Here is a 21,763-nt window from a genome sequence, read left to right as displayed (position 1 = left end):
ATTAGAGCTTAGGATGCACTAGAGTCTCTAAAATGACAAAATCCATCATTTCCACAAAGATCCGGTCACTAGATTTATAAATAAAAGGCTCCAACGAATCTCCAACGGCTAGTCTTCAGTCAGAAAAAAACAGGGTTGGTCTAAACAAAACTAGTAGTATAGGGTTAGATCGAACAAAACAGTCAGTACATGGTCATTTTAAAAAACTATAGGTTCGAGCTTCGGTTGAACTGAAGTTTCCTTCGGTTGCATCGAAGCTAACTAAAGGATTCTTTGGCTGTAGCCAAATTATGCGAATTTCATGGCTTTGTTTTTATCCCATTTTTACCACTTTCAATGGCATTGAAGGGGGGTTCGTTGGGACTGAAGATTGCTGAATTTGTGTAGCTTTTCTAGTAACTCGGGACCTCTAGAGTTAATATAAGGTTGTTTAATTAAGACTCATATGGCTAAGGAATGATCAATAAAAAGTTTACCTATTAGAGTTAAGATCATCTATATGTTCAAGGGGTTGTTATAGGTCAAGGTTGGGATCACAAAGGCACCTCATTTATCTGTTCTTTGCTCCTTGATGCTTATGTCCTCTTGTATCTTCAGTCTTCAACTTTCAAGGGCTCAACTAACTACATAACACATGTACTCACGTGATTGAAAAACAAGGTGCACAATCAGTGCATTAATAATGTGTGCATTCGCTGAGGACAACTAGGGAAGATAGGAGGATCAAAGGTTGCCGCTTCATCTTAAAATTGTTATTGAGTGTTTGAAAATTTTTGACTAAATCTACTAACATACGGTCGAAGGGATGTTGATTGCAAGTTCTGTGAGTGAATGAATAATGAATGCATTGGGTGTGGCTAAATTGATAAGTCAAGAAATTGGGGTAGTACTACTTAATCCCTACCTTAGTGTTAACACCTGTCTCCATGGTGCCACCATAGGGAAGATCTCTGCAAATGAGATAGCATTCCCAAGTGTTTTCTCAAAGTTCATCATCTCCACATTGGTTATCTCATATTCCTCTGTGAACCAAGATAGGCCAAACTCTTTATCGTTGAAAGGGCAAAAAGAACGATTGGGTTTATTTTAATCAAGAGAAAGAGAAAACTTTCATATGATTGGTAAATGAATGAGAAGTTCTAAAGTAATAAATGTTATGATGGCCGTAGGAAGTAAAACAATCTAGAGGGGGAATAGGATTCACGAGAGCAGACCAAAAGTATTCATACAACCACATCTGAAGAAGCCGAAAGGTCATCTGTTATGGTAAAACCCTTTGTCATTGCATCAAATATGCTACGATATAAGTGACCAAGCATGAATGAAGTGAGAGCTAGCCATCATCCTCTGGCTAGCACTTCAGCTAGATGAACATACTCTTTGGTTATCTGAACAACATTCACATAGAGCAAGTAACGATAGGTCCACATCAGTAGGAATACCGTATGCTCCTGGTCGTCAATAATTTTATGAAATTTGTATTGAGTAGACAAAAAAGAAAAATAGGCTTTCTCATTCTTATTTGGAAGGTCGAAAAAGTGTTCCTCGTCGTGGGGGAAATTGAAATAGGCTAAATCCCCGAAAGGAAAAAGGCGTGTAAAAGTGCAAATATCCATGATAATTGGAATCATGGTACCACGTTCAAAATGAAAGGTATTGGTCAATCGGGTGCAAAAAGTTGAAGTAGCCATGAGGATAGAATTATTGGTTGTATACTCATGCAAGGAAAGACTGATACATTCATAGATAACAGCCTGTTGCCATGAATCACCATGTTGTCTAGATACATGGTTGAACCATTCTTACCATACTTTCATGGGTCTCGGCCAAAATCTTAAGGTCTTGAAAGCATTAATAGGATTCAGAAGGGAGTCAAATTGAGGAAGAAGCTTTTCGCCTTGACTGCCTAGGAAGAATGGGTCTATGGATTGGATCTATTCAGGAATGATTTCAGTATGGAAAGTTGGGCTGAGGGTAAAGAATGATCTATTTAGTACAATATGAGTATCGAAAATAATAACATTAAATACCATATTGGACAAAAAAAACATCTACTTCTCTCAGAAAATCTTCTTGATAACATGGAGTAGTAGAAAAAGAAGAAATCATAGCAGATTGTAGGGATTTCAAAATCACATATATATAGGTCAAGGATGTATGTATTAATGAGAGGATAATCATGACTACCCATATAACATGATTCTATGACATGTGTCACAATGATGACCATAAAAAAGGAGCAAAACACATTCGGTTTTCATCTTGGTCAAGCAAAAGCAATGTGGAGTTGACACATGGAAAGATGACTGATTGCATTTATTATACTGAATAATATGAGCCATTATCACTTTCACATTTTTGCCTAAAGATGAAGTGATGTGGGAATACCATTCCTGAAATAGCCAATTAGGAAATGACACATATCATTGCATGACAAATATATAGCGTGTGAAATATCTTTAGAGATATTTGGAATGCTTTATATGGAAGTACTGTTGGTGTTGAGCTAGATTATATATATCATCTGATGACGAGGTACAACAGAGAAGTCCAAGAGGTGAAAAGTGGTCGAGTGAAAAGAGCAATTAAAAGGACACGTTTAGAAGAGAAGTAAGAATCTGAAAAACCAACGTGGTAGCGATTTAGCTACTATAACCATCAAATAAAGAAAGAAATGCTCAAAGAGAAGCCGCAACAGATATTCATAAATAGGAGAAGAATTCAACAAAGCAAGTCATTTCATACCAATCCAATAAACCAATCAAAATTATCTTTATTTATCATAGGTAAGCTCTATTATACGAGTAGCGATAATCTTTAGTTGTAATCCAAGCCGATGCTTATATGTCGGACTATAACCATTTCCAATACAGGAAGTTTTTTTAGAAAGAGCTATTGCATTTGCTCTTTGTCACCAACTGTAAGTATTCATTTTTTTGTTTGATTGTACCCTTACATTAAAGTCCTTTCATATGAAAGGCAAGTTGTAACCCATCTTCAGAGGAACAACCCCACCCTCCGATAATCACTTGATCATCTGATAAATATTTTGTGAGTGGCTGAATAAGCAACTGATCTTCTTAGATTTTAGTCACGTATGATCGCATTCAACATAGCTATTTATCTCGGCGCTTGGGGTCAACTTGTTTAGTTTGAATCGAGACGCACAATCAATTTTGGCACGCCTACATACACTAGACATGAACAAAAACAAACTGAGAGTTAACAATATGTAGATTTTTAAAGTATGGCGTTTTCATCATGATAATATCGCTAAATTAAAAGAAAATAAAGTAAAAACTTAATAAAATTTGTTATATAAATTTATTATTTAAATTTAAAATTTACTTATTAATTTATAATATATAATTTCAATATTTTAAAAGTTGGGGAGTTTTTCCTAGTAATACTTGAGAAAACCTCAAAAATTCCAAAGAGATTGTAAAAATTTGATGTTATTTTGAAGATATTGACCGAAATACCTCCAAAAAAATAAAATATTTAAAACCATTCATTATAAATTATTAAATCATCTTGGAAAGGGATTTTTACTACAAAATTCCAAAGGAATCTGTAGTTTACTAAATAATGCCATCGATATTAGAAATTATTTGGAGATTGTCACGCCCCAAACCCGGAAATTGGATTCACAGGAATCCCGATCGCCAAATCCGGTGCCGACAGCCTCCGTAGTACCCCATTCTCGGCTCCTAATGTCCAGACGCCAGATCCGATCCTGGGATCCTACAAGGAGGATATTTCAACATACATTTAACTCGTAATAAACATAACCACAAGATTACCCAATTCACAAAAGCAACATCATCATCACATATCCACTAATATAATCATTTGAGTACAATACTGAAAGGGAAATACATATATATATATATATATATATATATATATATATATATATATATATATATATATATATATATATATATATATATATATAATAAAATAAATCAAAGCTCCTAAGACCGTTGCATGCTCCAGTGCTCAATGTCATGCAACCTAATATCAGAGTAAACGGAAATACTGACAAGATTAGGAATTATCAGAGTAAACAGAAATATTGACAAGATCATAAATCATACGATAACAGAGTGAATAGAAGTACTGACAAGTTCATGAATCATATGATATCAGAGTAAATAGAAGCATTGACAAGTTCATGAGTTATATAATATCAGAGTATGCAATACAGATCAATTATGCAAAGAAGGAGTCAGGGAGAGCCAAATATCAGATGCCGATGGTACAATGCAATATGTAAACTTGCTAAGTCTGTCTAGGCCATATAAGTATAGAAAACATAACAACCCAAAATGTCATGTGCATGCGGATGCAATATGCGATGCGAATGAAATGACCAAGCTGGAGTGTGAGGTCGGGATGATAGTACGTAGTATCGTAGGCTACGGGGTCCATCACAAGGGACTTCTATCCAAACCAGTCCCATACCTAAATTTGGATAATTAGACTCAATGTGGTAAACTCCTGGTCTCAGGTTAGTCGCGCACCCAACCGAAATCCTGGCCATGCGAAGGTACACGTAACAAATAGTTACGCACCACCAGCCCGAGTAGATAGTGAATGAATGAATGAATGAATATGCAATTTCTGCTCAATAAGTCCACATATCAGTATGGTTCCTCTCTGAAAAATCACCGGGGTCTATTACACTCCAAACCAGATTGCCGCCCCATCGTACGCAATAAGGTGAGTGGAAGAGACCTCACTATCCGCCTGCCAATATCAGGCTCGGCTCGTCGATAGCGGACCTATTCCTCGAGCTGGTCAGACTCAGCCTAGCATTGCCCCCTCCTCTCGGGTAGGTAAGGCCGTACCCCCTTCCAACCGACCACGACACAGTGGGAGACGCGGCCTAACGGTATACGGCCCTCATGCGCTCATGCATCCACTCGGTTTAGACGTTGGAGCAACCTCTGGAACCAAGAGGGTTCTGGGACTTTCACCCAAGGATATCTATAGCACCCCATGTAGAACAGATTTTCAGTGTCCCATCTGGTCATCCACGAAATACCTGTGGAGGCTACGTCCCTGATGTTGCTAAGGCGTATGGTGGTCATATCACATAAATGCGAGATGTATGAGTCACATAGTCCAATCATGCATCAATCCTGTGCGTTCCATGCTCTCATGTGGGGTAACTTCGCCTATCAAGGAGCCCTATGAACAACCTGCCCTATGGGATATGCAATGGTCAATCACATCTCATAACAAACATGCAGATGATGCGTATGGGCATGTATTATGATGTTATGCTAGTCACATACTCATAATTGGTATCAATAACTGGCATCAACAATCGGCCTCGACAATGTGGGCATTTAACCAACATTGCCTTCAAGGAGTGGCCACATAGAGCCAAACATATAATGGGCCCACGGCCTCACACAAAGGCCTAATATACAGCACAATGTGCCTTACTCAAGGGTCACATATACACAACAGGTGGACCCTACTCATGGGCCTAATATATATCACAATGGGCCTTGCCCATTGGCCATGAATACATCAAAATTAGCCTTACCCATGGGTCATGAATACATTACAATGGGCCTTGCCCATGAGCCTCAAATACATGACATGTGGGCCCTACACATGGGTCTTGAATACATCAAATGGGCCATGCATCATGGGCCTAATATGTGTCCCAATGGGCCTCAACTACGGGTCGCGCGTACATCATATAGGTCATGACAATCGACCATGGTTATGAAGTCATTTATCTACAGCGAATGGGCCCCACTTATTTGGGTTAACCTATGAAGAGAATGAGCCTAACAAGGCCTAAGGGAAGGTCACAGTGAGGACATCTAACCATCATTGCCCATCAATGTGGACGTCAAACCAACATTGCTCCCAAAGGGGTGGCCTACATACGGCTTAACATATAATGGGCCCATGGCCTCACGTATAATCATGATGTGCCTCATTTACTTCACATGGGCCTCGGCACACGGGCCAACATAAATCACATCGGGCCTTGAATATACACAACATGTGGTCCTCGCACCAAGGCCTCGAATACATCTCAATGGGCCTCTTATACCAAGCGGGCCACATCACATGGGCCACACTGACGGACTTCATGTACATCAAATAGGTCACACCAATGGGCCTCATGTATATCAAATCAGGCCCACCCTTATGTATATTTGAGATCCGACCTATTCACAAGTTAACATAGAGATAAGTGAAGTGGAAATAATATAGGGAACTAGGGGACCATATAAGTTTTGAATGGTGGATGTCACTGTCCATTGCTTCGATGGTGGGGCCCATTTGAATTTTAATTCTGACTCATTCTTTACCTCATACCATGAATGATATCTCAAAATGATTGGATGGTATGGATACAACACATGCATCATGCATGATGGGCCCCACCGTCCAAATAGTGGACGGTGTAGATAGACATATGCATCATGGGGCTATAGAACTTACTGACTTCAACTCACCAGCCATGTAGCTAGTATGAGGTACCCAGCCAACCCGTTCTCCTGCTGGTGGATCCCACCGTCCCAAACTGATGGACGGTGGATACAACACATAAAGTATGGTGTGGTCCACGTCCCATGCTGGACGTACACAACAGCATAGTTGCTGCACGTTGCTGCTACAACTGCTTTATGAAGGCAGGGATGGTCCCACGTAGTGCCCACCCTCAAGCAATATAAAATATATTTGTAAATATATGAAAGAGGTCAGCTGCTGTACATGCAGCTTTTCTTCATTAAAAGAGAGAGGTGGGTCCCACGTGGGGCCCACCCTCACATGCCATATATATGATATATAATATATAAATATATTATACTGCTGCACAGTAGCTTTTATGTACAAAAGAGAGGGCAGAGGTGGGTCCCACGTAGGGCCCACCCTCTCATATTATAATATATAATATATATAATATATATGTTACATCCAATGTTCGGCCCTTGGGAGGCCCGGACGGTCACCTACATCAAGGAGGGCCCCACACGAGGGGTGTGTCCCACCGTCAGATGGACGGTGGACACAATACATGCATCATGGTGGGGCCATCTTATACGGATGGACGGTATGGATGGGTCCCATGGACCCCACAGTCCGTCCACAGCCATATCAATACTCACATGTCAGTACACACTCCATGTTAGCCACCTCCACAGGATCGATACCAAGACCTCCAGTGCTGAAACGAGGTATCTTTCACTCAGTCTGCCACCTGAGCTATGGAGCTAAGTGTGCACACGCACCAAGGAGGGCCCCACACCGACGTGGTCCCACCGTCCAGCGATGGTGGACGGTTTGGATAGAACACATACACCGTGGTGTGGCCCCACACGTGGGGTGGAGGGCGTGGATGGAGCCCATGGACCCCACTGTCCATACACACTCCACTGTTAGCTACTCCCACTGTCAGCCACACTACACTGTTAGCCACCCACGTCAGTCCACACTCACCGTCAGAACACTTCATTGTTAGCCGCACCCTCCACTGGTGCATCCGCCAGGACTGACGGTGTGGATGTACACCTCACAAGGTGGATCCCACATGGCCCACCTGTTTTGGATTAGCATGATCTTTGTGTTTTGCCCATGGCATGTACTAGCCATGAAAACAGTGAGGTCCACATCAATGGATGGCGTGGATCATGCATCAAGTGGGCCATGGGCCATCATACATAAAAAAAACAATGGAGAGAGAGAGAGAGAGAGAGAGAGAGAGAGAGAAGAGGGTGGAGGGGCCCCGCCACTATGGGCCCCTCTTTGATACAAAGCATACATCAAGGTGGGTCCCACGACAAGTGGGCCCTTAAATTACAAAACAAAATAAATAAGTGGAGACCCAAGATCACCCACCGATTCTGCTTCTTCTAGGCTCCATGGATTCCTTAGCTTCTTGTTTTCAACTTTAATGGAGGAAGATGAGGATTGGATGACTAAGATGGAAGATTGGGTAGTAGGGAGTGGGCCATACAAAGCTTCTCTCATGGAACTCTCTAGCTTGGACGTTGGGTTGCTCTTGGGAGGAAAATGAGAAATGAGAGAGAATGGAGTGGTGTAAGGGATATGGCATGGGAATGTATGGGTTGCCTTGACTTTTTGGTAAGATTGGGATAGGATAGGTATGGGTGTTGTTGACTTGTGGGTGAGAGAGGGATGGGTATGATGGGGTAGGTACTTGACATATGAAGTGATTGATGAGACATGTTATAGAGATTCTCTTGGGATTGCAAATGCGCGGCGTTTTCCTCGCACCGAACCTAGACCCACATCTCCTGACCAGGGTATTAGATCGGCGTGCGAGTCGTGGCATCAGAACCGTGGCGACGACGCGGTCGCAAGGGTACAAGTCTCGGGTTGAGTTAATTTAGGTTGATGACGTGTGACTCAGGGTCGTGCGCAAATACCGGTTAAGAGTCGAAGGTTGCCGGAATTTGACCGGGAAGACCGCGGAAGTCCACAGAACGGTATGGTCTAGGACACGAGGCTTACAGAGATGCTCCTTGAGGGATGAAATTATAAAATTACCCTCATTTGATCTTTTTATTTCAAAAGAGTGAAACTCAAGACTCGTGGGGGCCATATTATATGCATATAGCATCCAATCCATTAAATGTACGAACTACACCATGGTGATAACAAGAACAAAACAACAGGTCAATCAAATCATTATATGGGTTACGATTGAAATGAGATATTTTGAATGGTATACAATATTTCTTTTATTGATTAACTTGGCTTACAATTGCGTTCGTTTCTTCTACTGATAATAATGTTAGTGTGCATGTATGGGATGAATTCAATATGAGATACATATCACATGGGTCCCAAAACTTTTGATTTTCCACTTTATTGTATAAAAAAGCAATGAAGTGCAGTATTGTAACTTTTCCTCTCTAAAAGCATTATCCTGAATATGGGTTCCTAAAAGCACTATTTGGTAAAATCTAACTTTATAAAATTTGCGGTATTAAAAATTGAATATAAAGATATAAGTTCGTTTATTTCAAGTTTTAAATTAAAATCCTTGAAAACATCATGAAAAAAAAAAAAAAAGAACACCGAAATCAATAATATCTCTTAAGAAAAGTATCCAATGACTTTTAAAATCTCAGTGATATTTCTGCCGGCCTCTCCCTCTCGAAAGCAGATTGCCTGTGTCACCCGCCACAGGCATATCTCTGTGACAAAACGTGGCCCAAGCTTTGTGTTGTCTGCCCTGATATACCTGTTTTATCCACGCCGTCCATCCATCTTGTTAGCTCATTTTAGAGCACGAGCCCAAAATGGATGCAGATCCAAAGCTCAAGTGGACGACGTGAAAGAAAACAGTGACGATTGGATGCTTACCTTTGAAAACTTCTTCAGAGCCACACAAGTTCTGAATCAAGCTTATATTTGTGTTTACCTTCATTCATAATGGTGTGACCTTATGAACAGGTTGGATGGCAAATAAAACATCACGGTGGGCCTTAGAAAGCATCACGGTGGGCCCTAGCAAGTTTTCGATGATGGGCATCCAATCGCCATTGTTTTCTGTGGTGTGGTCCACTTCAGCTGGCAAAAGGGATGAACCGCGGGGACAAAACATATACATTAAGGTGGGCCCCACAAAACTTAGGCCATGTGGGGACAAAAGGATATCCTTGTGACGGGCGCCACCAGGCAATGGACGAGGTTTGGTTAGTGATGAACCCAGTAGCCAGGTGGCTACTAGTGGATGCTATGTGAGCCCCACCATGATCTATGTATTTTATCAATGCCATTCATCTAATTTTTCAGATCATGAGGCAGATATGAATGTCAGGTGGACCACACCACAGGAAATAATTAGTGATTGAATGTCCACCTTTAAAAACCTCCTAAGGCCCACTGTAACGTTTATTTGACATCTAAGATTCTTAGGTAATAAAGACCTTAATGAAGGAAAAAGATATCAGATCCAAAGCTTTTGTGGCCCTGTAGAAAATTTTAATGGTTGGCTTTCAATCAACATTGTTAAAGTTTTAATGGTGGGCGTTTAATCAACATTGTTTATTGTAATGTGATGTGGTCCATTTTAGATTTGGATCTACCTCATTTTTTAACTCATGCCATAAATGCCATAAAATGATCCGGAAAAATGGATGGACCGCGTGGAAGAAACGCATATATCATTTTGAGGCCCACAGTGCACAGGACAGTGGCTGGCAGTGTCAGTAGCCAAACCGCCTGCACAGGCAATCTGTCTCTCTCTCTCTCCATGTGCGTCAGATTCCAGACCACTAAAACAACGGGCGCAGATTAGGTACTTTCCGAGGGCTACTGCAGGGCTACCGTGATGTTAGAATTCTATCTACACTGTTCATCCATTTTTTCATATCATTTTATATTTTCAAACCAAAAATAGAGAAGATCAAAATCTCAAATAAATTACACGTTGGGGATTAAATTCCTACCTATGAAAATTTCTCAGGGACCACAGAAATTTTGGATCAAGATGATATTTGTTTTTTCAATTCACCCACGTTTATATGACCGTATCAACATGTTGGATGGCAAATATAAAACACGGAGGATCGTGAGAAGGTTTCAATGGTAGGCATCCTTAGCACCACTGCTTCCTGTGGTGTGGTCCATTTGAGCCTTGAGTCAGGCTTATTTTTGGTCCAATAATCTAAAATGATATGAAAAAAAATGGAAGAACAGTGTGGATAGAATTCAAATATCACGATGTCTCCCTAGTGGCCCTCGGAGCCTCCGCCTGTCATGAGCTCCGAACAGGCTGGGGTAGTACCTAATCCGCACCCTGAAACAACAGAAGCAATCATGTTATTTTAACTTGAAACCTGATTAGTAATGTAACTGATTTCGCTGCCACACTCCATTGATAACCAAATGAAGAGACACCTTGAAATATCCTTCCACTCCTGTGGAAGAAAAACGTCTGCAAACTTCGGAGCTTCCAATGGGGGTTTTATTTCAAATTTTCTTAATCGCGTGTTACCGGTATCATGAAATTTCAAGATAAATCGTTCCAATTTGATGCAAAATATTATGAAATTTCATGTTTTCGGTGCAACCAAACACACCCAAAACCGAAGTAAACACCATCAAAATTAAATTAATATCTACTGTAGAAAATGGGCTGGGGTGGTCCGGCTGGATTCCATCTCACTTTGGGGAGGTTGTTCGGCCATAAGGCCCTTTTGATCCTAGCTGTTTATGGTGGAGATCCGGGGTAATTCTTAGGTGGGCTTGTTAACAAAGCTTCTAATCACTTTTTGCTATCATTCAAAGCCAATTTGAACCGACTAATGAAAGGAAATTTTTCAAAAAATACCTAATTAATATGAGATTTACATTCCATTGCCTTTTTCGAAAAGGTTTTCAAAAAGCTATCTCGTTAGTTGGTATAATCATCATTCCATTGGTCTAAGTGACATTAGCCATGAGAGCAAATGAGTGGGTGGCTTGGGTGGACTCCACTATAATGTTCATGTAAAATCCCCCCGACCAGCAGGTTAGTCACCCCGTGTTAGGCCACAAGCCCAAAAATCAGCTTCATTTGTGATTCATGTGGACCATATGATTGGAATAGTGTACAAGGCAACCGTTACACTCCAAACTATTTTCATTAGTGTATCCTGCATAAATCATGGATGGGATACAACTACATGTGCAAAGAGGCCATGAGGAGAGAGTGATTGTCAACTGTGTGTGCGTGCAATGAATTAAATACCTAGCATACAATCTATTAATGCATAAGATAAACAATTTGACTCATAAGCATAAATAAAATAACATACACAAATCAATCGCAAATACCATGATATTTAGTGGTTTGGGTAAATCCCTACTCCACTTCCGGATGATGAACTCAAACTTGAGTTTTCCAAATTTCATTATCTTAATAGTTTTCTATAGGTTCAATATTAACCTTTACAATGGTTTTCATTAGGTTCACCACAAATCTTTGCAGTCCTACATAAGGACCTACATGCACTCCCGACGGAGTCGGTCCTACACAAAGACATACACGTACACACCTATGTCAGTGGCTCACACAAAGACTAACAAAGGTTTTTTATAGGCTTACTAATAACCTACATGTATGTACCCATGTTGGTGGCTCCCTCGGAGACTCTCAAGGTTTCCTATAGGCTAATTAGGAACCGATGCAGTTCTACACAATGACCTACGTATACTCTTACGGGAGACGGTCGTACATAAGGACTTATTTATACTCCCATCAGAACCAATCCTACACATATTTGAGATTGGGTTTCAAACTCAATGGATTATAATTAAACTCTAATAAGTTTTGAATGTGCCCCATTGATAGCACCTTCTTGAGATGCTCGATCAATCTTGGTGTGGCTTCTCTTTTACTCCTCCAATCTTTGATGTGGATCTTCTTCAGATCCAATGATATGCTACCTTTTAATAATGTACCCAATGAGAATAAGGTAATGAGATTGTAATGCCCTGTATTTTCACCTAGGATTCCAAAAATCCTTAAAAATTTTTTATCATAGAATTCTTTTTTTAATCTTATCATATAGTGATCTTTAATACTCGATCCTAACAAATACACGGATGTTACCATTAAAAGAATCGTATAAATTTGATTAATTACCCTTAGGTAGCTATCGAATATGTTTGGTCATTTAAAATTTGGGCCTAACCTTGTGATCTATCCATCGAGGACCAAGATCAAAATGACTCACCATCGAATAAACAGAATAATTATAGGTTAATGACCATCCACCTAAAATCAACATGATTAATGGGTTAGATCTTTATTATCCCATACACCTAAACCAAATTGACCAAATTACACCTTTGACCCTCTAATTAATGGTTTAGGGTAATTAGGGATGAATTACCATTTCCACTAATCTTGTAAAGACCAAACGATGAACCTAGCTAATCCAGACCATACCCATCATGCATAAGAAATCTTATTGCTTGAATAATCCTATAGATGGCTGAATTTAACCAAACAAGCTCTAGACTGCTTATGAGTGGGCCACTGAACTCGAAGGTATAGAAAGGCATCCGTCTTAGCGAGCTTGACGTCCCTTACAGACTAAAGAGTGGAGACCGCATACCGAATCATTCAACTTGGAGTCATAAGTAAGCACATGAAATGTGTATAGTTTTTAAAAATTATCAAAAGGTAAGTTAATTGCACTCATCCAAACTTACTCGATATTGAGGCATTCGAGCGGTTAGTTCGCAATCAAATTAAGGGCACCAAATTTAATTATCGTCCTATAAATATCCTTATAGTCACAACCCCGATTGATGATTGACAACTATTGAACTAATTTCTTAACCATATCCGTCAATTGGTGTGTTCAAATTTTGGGGTGAGTGTAGCCTTGTGTAAATCGGCACTTTGGACAACTGTTTCATGGCATAAACTTACTTGTGCACTCCAAAATGGACCCATAAAGCTAAAAACAACCTACCAAAGTATTAACTAACCCTTATCCTTATTTAATTATAGGGCAACCAAACACCCATATGACCCTATAAATACCCATGTTTGGGGCGCCTCTCACCCCATACGACTTTGCTCTAAAGAAGAGAGAGAGAGAGAGAGAGAGAGAGAGAGAGTAAAAATTGGGGGTTTGGAGTTATAAGAAGGGTTTTGCGGAAATCATTTCAAAGGAGCTGCCATATCCTTCCACCATAGCAATTCCATCCAAAATTGAAGGCAAGCCTACCCTTTACACTTCAATTGAGGAGTTTAAATTGAAAACTACCTAGACTTATTGGGTTTTCCTAGAAATTAGTTTAGGCAAAGAGGTTTTTCCCAAAATCCTTAAACTTAGGTGTGATTAGATCGAGTAATCTCCTTCTAAAGTGATGACTATTCTTTCTAAGCTCCCCTTTATCAACCATTGATAGTTCCAGTTACTGATTTTGTGGTTTTGTTGAGATTGCCTATGTTTCAAATGTTAGGAATGCTCTATTATCATAATTTATATGTTCATTGGTATTGAGTTGATAACATTCTTGATGAAATGTCTGAATGATATATAATTCTAGCATTAGAATCCTTCTATGCTACTTGTTATGCTTCTTTCATATGAATTGGCTTAGGTTGTTGACTAAGTGTTTGTGCATATGCCAAAGCGAACTTATCATAATGTTTTATTAGACCGCTTGATGCTTGAAAACATGTACATGATGATATGAATTAGTATTGTTGTGATTAAACTCTGAAATCTATTTGAATAAGTGGATGGCCTACCTTTGGTTGTCTATCATAGGCTTGTTCGAATGAACAAGATAGAAAATGGTCGACTGATAGTGGCCAGTGTCCGTTTGGCTAAGGTTCACTTGGTCCACCATATATGTCCCACTCAGAGTTGATAATTTATTAGTTGGAATGGATTGATTGCTGCCACACAACTCTTTGGATCTAGTGTACCACAATTTTCATTGGTTTGTAGTTGCCAATTATAACCATTAGCACAGAATATAATTGTATATATAACAACTCATGAGTCAGGCATGGTGGTATAATACATTATATCCGAGCTGTCGTTCTACTCTAAGTGACAAGCTCTCGTAGTAATTAGTAAGAATTAATGGAAGTGATAAGCCATTTCTTTAGGGCCCGTATCTTAGTCTGTACCGTTATTTAGACTCCCACGACCCTCCCCGTCAAATTCTGATAACCCACAACCTGTAATCGGTGTTTGCGTACAACACTAAGTCGTATCCCGTAGTTTTGAGTTGACTCGACCCGAGACTTGTACCATTGCGATCGCACCGTCGCTCCGGTTCCAATGCCGCGACTTACACATCATTGCGATACCCAGGCTAGGAGTTGTGGGCCCATATTTATTTTGAGGAAAAACGTCGTGCATTGCGAATCCTATGAATTTGTATTTGTGATGCAGAATGTATTTACGAGCATAGACTGAAAAAAGGATGCTTAAAGCATGGATTTAACGCTCTGATGACACCAAAGCATGAGATGGACCCCAGGAGACCAAGATCGGCATATCTGCACGTCAGGGATCCAAGAAAATCAAGAAACTAATGCTCAAGTAGCCTGAAATTGGTATAGAGTGCTAGATCACAGGGTCCCCACCATCCGTTCAGCTCGAAACTCCATATATGGCCTGAAGACCTTAAATAAGCCGTACAAATCAAAAATCAACCATTGGATCGCTGTGGAAGTGGCCAAACGGATAGATCAGCCCCTTAAATTCTTAAGTGGGGCCCACCTAATATCTGGATATTCTCCATTTTTGGTCTCAACAGTTTAAATGAGCTGACAAAACTGATGAACGGAACGGATTTCTCATTAACATCTCTGTGGGGCCCCGCCGGTGATGAATGTGCATAAAAATCACGTGCACCAGCCATGCACTGAACCTCTCCAAGTCGGTCAGCCCACGCTGACCGACTCTCTTCTCCAAATCAAAGATGGACACAGCGTCATTGCGTCGTCCGTCGGTTCCGTGCAGTGGGGCCCATTCCTCATCAAAATTTGCAATCTGGACCGTCCATTGTGTACAGAGGAGGGTTATTAACCTCACCTAGGTGGAATTTTTCTAGGAAGCAGCGTGTAGCGAATTTTGACCGTCGAAACTCAGGATGGACGGCGGAATACAATATCCAGTGGGCCGCACAAGAACCTACGAAAACTACTCCTCCCCGACTGATTTTTCACAAGGAATCCAACTGACGGAGTGGATTTCCTCTCCAGCATCGTTCATGGCCTCCACCACGCGTCAGCGCGTGCCCTGTTACGGGCGTTCGTGAAAGCCGGACGCCGTCCGACGTTCGCGGCGGGTTGTACGCCCTTGGAGGCGGTCGGACGGCTGATCGGAACCGTTCATCATGTAGGTGGGCCAAAAATCCCCCAAGGGACGTTGTTTTTTCGGAAAGATATGATTGAAGTGGGCCGTGTACCGCTCATCTTCTTGGCTGCGTAAAGAGAGCTGCGCAGAGTGACAACCGAATCCGTGACGGAAGCTGCCGTGCGTATACAGCCAGCCACCACTCTCTCTTGCTGCTGATATAAAAGGAAAAGAGAGAGAGGAGATGGGGTATTCGGAGAGAGCTAGGGAGAGGAAAAAGAGGAGAGCACTGGAGCAGTTGTTGCTGCTGTACGTAAGAAAGGAAGCTGCTGCTGCTGCTGTGCACGGCTGGTTTCTCTGCTGCTGGAGCAACCGTGGGCCTGTCAGGAAAAGAACCCGCTGGGGAGGCATGCGGACGTTGGGCTCGGACGGCTGCACAAGTGGCAGGCTTCGAGCTGGAAAAAGCCAGCCAAGCGAGTGCAGGGGTCGTTACTGGATCATCGATGCTCTTCTCCTTCTTCCTTTTCTTCTTCTTCTTCTTCTTTCTTTTAATTGGAATTTAGCCCAATATCAGGTGAGTCTAAACCTCTAAGATAGGACTAAGAGGAGCAGCCTGTAGTGAGATGGGAGATTTTACTTTCATGCCTTTAATTCATAAACTGAATTTGATATATTTAATTATTAAAGGAATATTTTTCCTAGTCTTTAATGGTCTGTTGTGACTGAAATTACAATGGATTTGCAATGGCTTTGAGTATTTCTTTTCCCCTTTTTATGTTTATGAAGTCAGGAACCCCTGTTGTTCATCATTGTCCCATGGGCATGGTAGGATGACAGTACCCTTCCTGATCCTCATACATTGATGATTGGTTGGTAATTAGTTTAATCCTGTTGTTTGCTTTGTCTCCTGGGCATGGTTAGATGATGGAATCCATTCTAATTCATATACCTTTCACCCCTTGAAAACTATATCAAAGGAAGTCTAGTAAATTTCCATGATTTTTGAAGCAGGCATAAAGATCTCCCTGATCCCTACAAGTGGATCCTCTGAATCCCTAGTTTCCTTCCTCTGAATTCCTTAAAGTTTTAGATAATTCTTCCACAATTATTCCTTAAAATTCTATTTGGTTAGATTACATCTTAGTCTAGTTCCAGTTCTACTTGGTTTCAGATAACGTACAGGTATCAGTCCCTGTGGATTCGACCTCGGTCTTACCGAGTTTATTACTACATCACAACCCTATACTTGGGGAGTGAACAAGTTTTTGACGCCGTTGCCGGGGACTGACGGTTACGTTTTTCTGAAATTAATTAGTTTTAGAATTAAGTTAGGATTAGGATTTTACTTACTTTAGGATAGAAGTTTTTATTTTATTTTATTCTATTTTTAGAACTTAACTTGTTTCCTGTTTTATAGGATCTGGACATAAGTTTCTAAATTGGTAATTCCTTCCTAATCTCTCTACTTTTTCATATTTTTAGAATTAGGGTTTAAATTTTAGAAATTTTCTAATTCTAGTATCCTCCCTTCTGTAGGAAATAGTTTATTTTTAGAATTTAGGTTATTTCTTTCCCTTCTTAGAAATTAACTTTCTATTTTTCAATTCTCTTTTTAGTAATCTACTTTCTAGTTTAGGACTCTCTTAACTTATTTTAGAAATTTTCACTTTCTTTTAGGAATTCTTTCTTTTAGAAGCTAGTTCACTTCTATCTTTCTTTTAAAGAATTGTTCTTCTCTTTTTAGAATCTAACTTATTTTATTTTATTTTGCAGAGGTTTTTAACTCGGGACTCCAATTTGGTAATTTCTTTCCAACTCTCTCTTTCTTGCTAGATTTTCCTAGGATTAAGTTTTTAATTGAGGGTCGAGTGTTTTCATGCCCAAGTGGGCCCGTGACGACACTCGACATCTCTTGAAGGAGGATTGGTTGAGGGGTTGACTATCCATCGCAGACTAGACACCACTCAAAATTCCCTGAGTTAACGAGGTTATGGCTGAAGACCAACCTCCTCCACTTCCACCCAGGGTGGAGGATACCCAAGATGAGAATGAGGTGCAACAGGCACCCCCACCTCGTACTTTACGAGATTATCTACAACCGGCGGGAGTGAGTATGCCCTCATGCATGATTTTTCCTGAAAATACAGGACAAATGGACATCAAGCCAGGAGTTATCCAACTCCTTCCCAAATTCCATGGACTTGAATCGGAAAGTCCATATTTACATTTGAAAGAGTTCGATGAGATTATAGCTACATTATGTTTTCCTAATGTATCCGAGGATACAATTAGGTGAAACTCTTTCCTTTTTCCTTAAAAGAGAAAGCTAAGACGTGGTTACATTCACTGCGTCCTAGATCCATTGGCACATGGAACGATATGCAGAGGGAATTCATAAAAAAATTCTTCCCACATCATAAAACGATTACCCTCAGAAAAGCAATCATGAACTTTGCCCAAAAGGAAGATGAAACATTCTTCCAATGTTGGGAAAGGTTCAAAGATTTGGTCAGTTCATGCCCACAACACGGATTTGAAACGTGGCGCATTACAAATTTTTTCTATGATGGACTGACATCTTCCATGCGCCAAATGGTCGAGACAATGTGTAATGGAGAGTTCATCAACAAAGATGTCGACGAGGTATGGGATTACCTCGATAGTCTCGCTGAAAAAACACAATCATGGGACTATTACCCACTGGCGAACACCACGTCTAGGCCGACTCAATTAAAGGAAAAAGGTGGATTATATCTCTTGAAAGAAGAGGATGATCTCAAGTGTAAAGTGACTACGCTCATAAGGAAAGTTGAGGCCATGGAAGGAAAGAAGGATAAGGTCAAGGAAATTGTTTTCGGCATCTGTGATTGCAACATTCATACAACTGAAAATTGTCCTACAATACCGCCTTTCGAGGAGTGTTGAATGAACAAGCTAATGCCGTAAACAACTATCAAAGACCTTTTACTGGACCTAACTCCAACACATACAATCCTGGCTGGAAAAATCATCCAAACTTCAGTTGGAGAAATGGACAAACGGCGACTCCTCCAGGTTTCTTCAATCAAAATCCAAATCAAGTGAAACCTCAAGAGGAACCGGTTCAAAATCCCATACAAGAGCTGGCTCAGGCAATGCGAGGAATCACAGAATTTATGCAAAAGATAGATTCTCGTATGACGGTTATAGAAAAGGGGATGCTTCTGCACAACCTCTCCCCAATCCTAAACCGCGATACGAGATAAGTGACCCAAACTCTTCAAATCGGATGGAGCATGCTAAATCCATCACCACTCTTAGCGGTGGGAAGATCATTGATAAAACTCTTGCGGATAGGCCCGAAAAGCCTCAAGAACCAAGAGGACAACAATGATGGATCCGGTGATGCCCCACAAAAAGTAGAACCGAAACTTCAAGAGAAGCCGATTGCTCCATTCCCCAACGGTTGGTTTCACCAAAACCTCTCTCTAACTCTCGGGATATCTTAGAGGTGTTGAAACAGTGAAAGTCAACATTCCTCTACTTGATGTCGTTAAACGATACCTTCATATGCCAAATTCTGAAAGACTTATGCACGACCAAAAGACGGAAAATTATTCAAAAGAAAATCTTCTTGACTGAGAAAGTGAGTGCCATCCTGAAGCAAGACGTGCCACCGAAATTCAAGGATCCCGGTAGCCCAACCATATCATGTGTAATCGGGAACCATCGAATTGATCACGCACTTTGACTTAAGAGCGAGCGTCAATTTGATTCCCTACTCGGTATACAAACAGTTAGGTTTGGGTGAATTAAAACCCACCCTAACCACACTACAACTTGCTGATCGCTCTGTTCGTGTACCAAGAGGGATAATTGAGGATGTGTTGGTCCAAGTTGATAGATTTTACTACCCTGTAGACTTTATCATCCTGGACACCGAACCCATCAATAACATGAGCACTCAGATTCCCGTTATTCTTGGTCGCTCATTCCTTGCTACATCAAATGCAATTATCAATTGCAGGAATGGTATCATGACTATGTCTTTTGGAAATTTGACATTGGAGTCAAACATCTTTTTCAATAACGGCAGCAACTCAGAGGATGATGACGATTTCCACGACATTAACATGATTGACTCTTTCGTGAAAGATACGACACCTCTGACCTTATCCTCCGACCATCTAGAGACGTGCCTGGCCCACTCCCATGATTTTGATGATGACATGATTAGGGAGACGTGCGCCTTGCTTGATACTGCACCGGTACTTGAAGTTAACCGGTGGAGGCCACAATTTGAAGAATTACCACAAACCGATGTAGTGCCTCTACCGTCTAACCTCAAGCCGCCGAAGCTTGACCTAAAACCTTTGCCCTCTGATTTGAAATATGCCTATTTAGGTCAAGATGAGACATACCCGGTGGTGATCTCTGCCCACCTGGAGAAAGAACAGGAGAGTATGCTCATATCTACTCTCATTGAGCATAAAGGAGCCCTGGGATGGACGATAGCGGACCTCAAGGGAATCGATCCCTCGATTTGTACTCACCGCATATATCTTGAGGATAATGCAAAAACCGCTCGGCAACCACAACGTAGACTAAATCCAAACATGAAGGAAGTGGTTAAAGCCGAGGTTCTTAAACTATTAGATGTGGGTATTATATACCCTATATCTGATAGTCAATGGGTGAGTCCAACTCAAGTGGTCCCTAAGAAGTCCGAAATCACCATCGTAGCCAATGCTAATAATGAACTCGTGCCAACTAGAGTCACTACTGGTTGGAGAATGTGCATTGACTACAGGAAGTTGAATACCGTCACGAGGAAAGACCACTTTCCTTTACCATTCATTGATCAGATCCTGGAAAGGTTAGCTGGTCATTCCTATTACAGTTTCCTTGACGGGTATTCGGGCTACAACCAGATAGAGATAGCCCCTGAAGACCAGGAAAAGACCACATTTACATGTCCCTACGGCACCTTTGCCTATCGAAGGATGCCATTCGGACTATGTAATGCCCCTGCCACTTTTCAGCGATGTATGCTTAGTATCTTTTCTGATATGGTAGGGCAATATCTAGAGGTCTTCATGGACGACTTCTCTGTTTATGGTCCATCTTTCAGCAAGTGCTTGGAAAGTCTTAAATGTGTGCTGAAAAGATGTGAAGAGAAGAACTTGGTACTTAATTGGGAGAAGTGTCATTTCATGGTTCAGAAGGGAATTGTCCTTGGGCATATCATCTCGTCCAAAGGAATCGAGGTAGATAAGGCAAAAATCGATCTTATCTCTAACCTACCTCCACCCAAGAACATTAGAGACGTACGATCCTTCTTAGGACACGCAGGATTTTACAGGCGATTCATAAAGGACTTTAGTCTTCTCTCTCGTCCTTTATGTAATCTTCTTCAAAAGGATGCTCCGTACGAGTGGACTGAGCAGTGCCAGGAAGCTTTCACCAAGCTTAAGAGCACGTTAACCACTGCACCTATTATGCAGCCACCCGACTGGAGCCTTCCTTTTGAGCTTATGTGCGACGCCTCTGATTATGCTCTTGGGGCGGTTCTAGGCCAGAGAAAAGATAAGCGGCCCTACGTCATTCATTACGCAAGTAGAACTTTAAATTCTGCCCAGGTGAACTACTCGACTACGGAAAAGGAACTCTTAGCTGTAGTGTTCGCCTTGGACAAATTTAGGTCCTACTTGATCGGATCCAAGATCATTATCTACACAGATCATGCGGCACTTAAGTATCTTCTTTCGAAAAATGATTCTAAGCCCCGTTTGATACGATGGATCCTTCTACTCCAAGAATTTGATTTAGAAATTAAAGATAAAAAGGGAGTAGAGAACGTAGTGGCCGATCACCTTTCTCGCCTTAATACCTCTGATTCCCTTGAGGCGACCCATATCAATGATATGTTCCCTGATGAACAACTGTTCAGAGTCTCC

At 41.0% G+C, this 21,763-nt stretch overlaps 1 non-coding gene across 1 annotated transcript; it reads right to left on the bottom strand.

Annotated features, from left to right (window-relative positions):
* Positions 1 to 18,254: 18,254 nt before the first annotated feature.
* Positions 18,255 to 18,361, bottom strand: LOC131254400 (small nucleolar RNA R71). Its single transcript, XR_009175516.1, has one exon. It is a non-coding gene; the product is annotated as a small nucleolar RNA R71 (small nucleolar RNA).
* Positions 18,362 to 21,763: the final 3,402 nt, after the last annotated feature.

This window comes from Magnolia sinica, chromosome 8 (assembly GCF_029962835.1).
Source record: "Magnolia sinica isolate HGM2019 chromosome 8, MsV1, whole genome shotgun sequence".
NCBI classification, from domain to species: domain Eukaryota; kingdom Viridiplantae; phylum Streptophyta; class Magnoliopsida; order Magnoliales; family Magnoliaceae; genus Magnolia; species Magnolia sinica.
The sequence above is the reverse complement of the archived record's forward strand: the minus strand, read 5'-3'. Positions and strand labels throughout refer to the sequence as shown.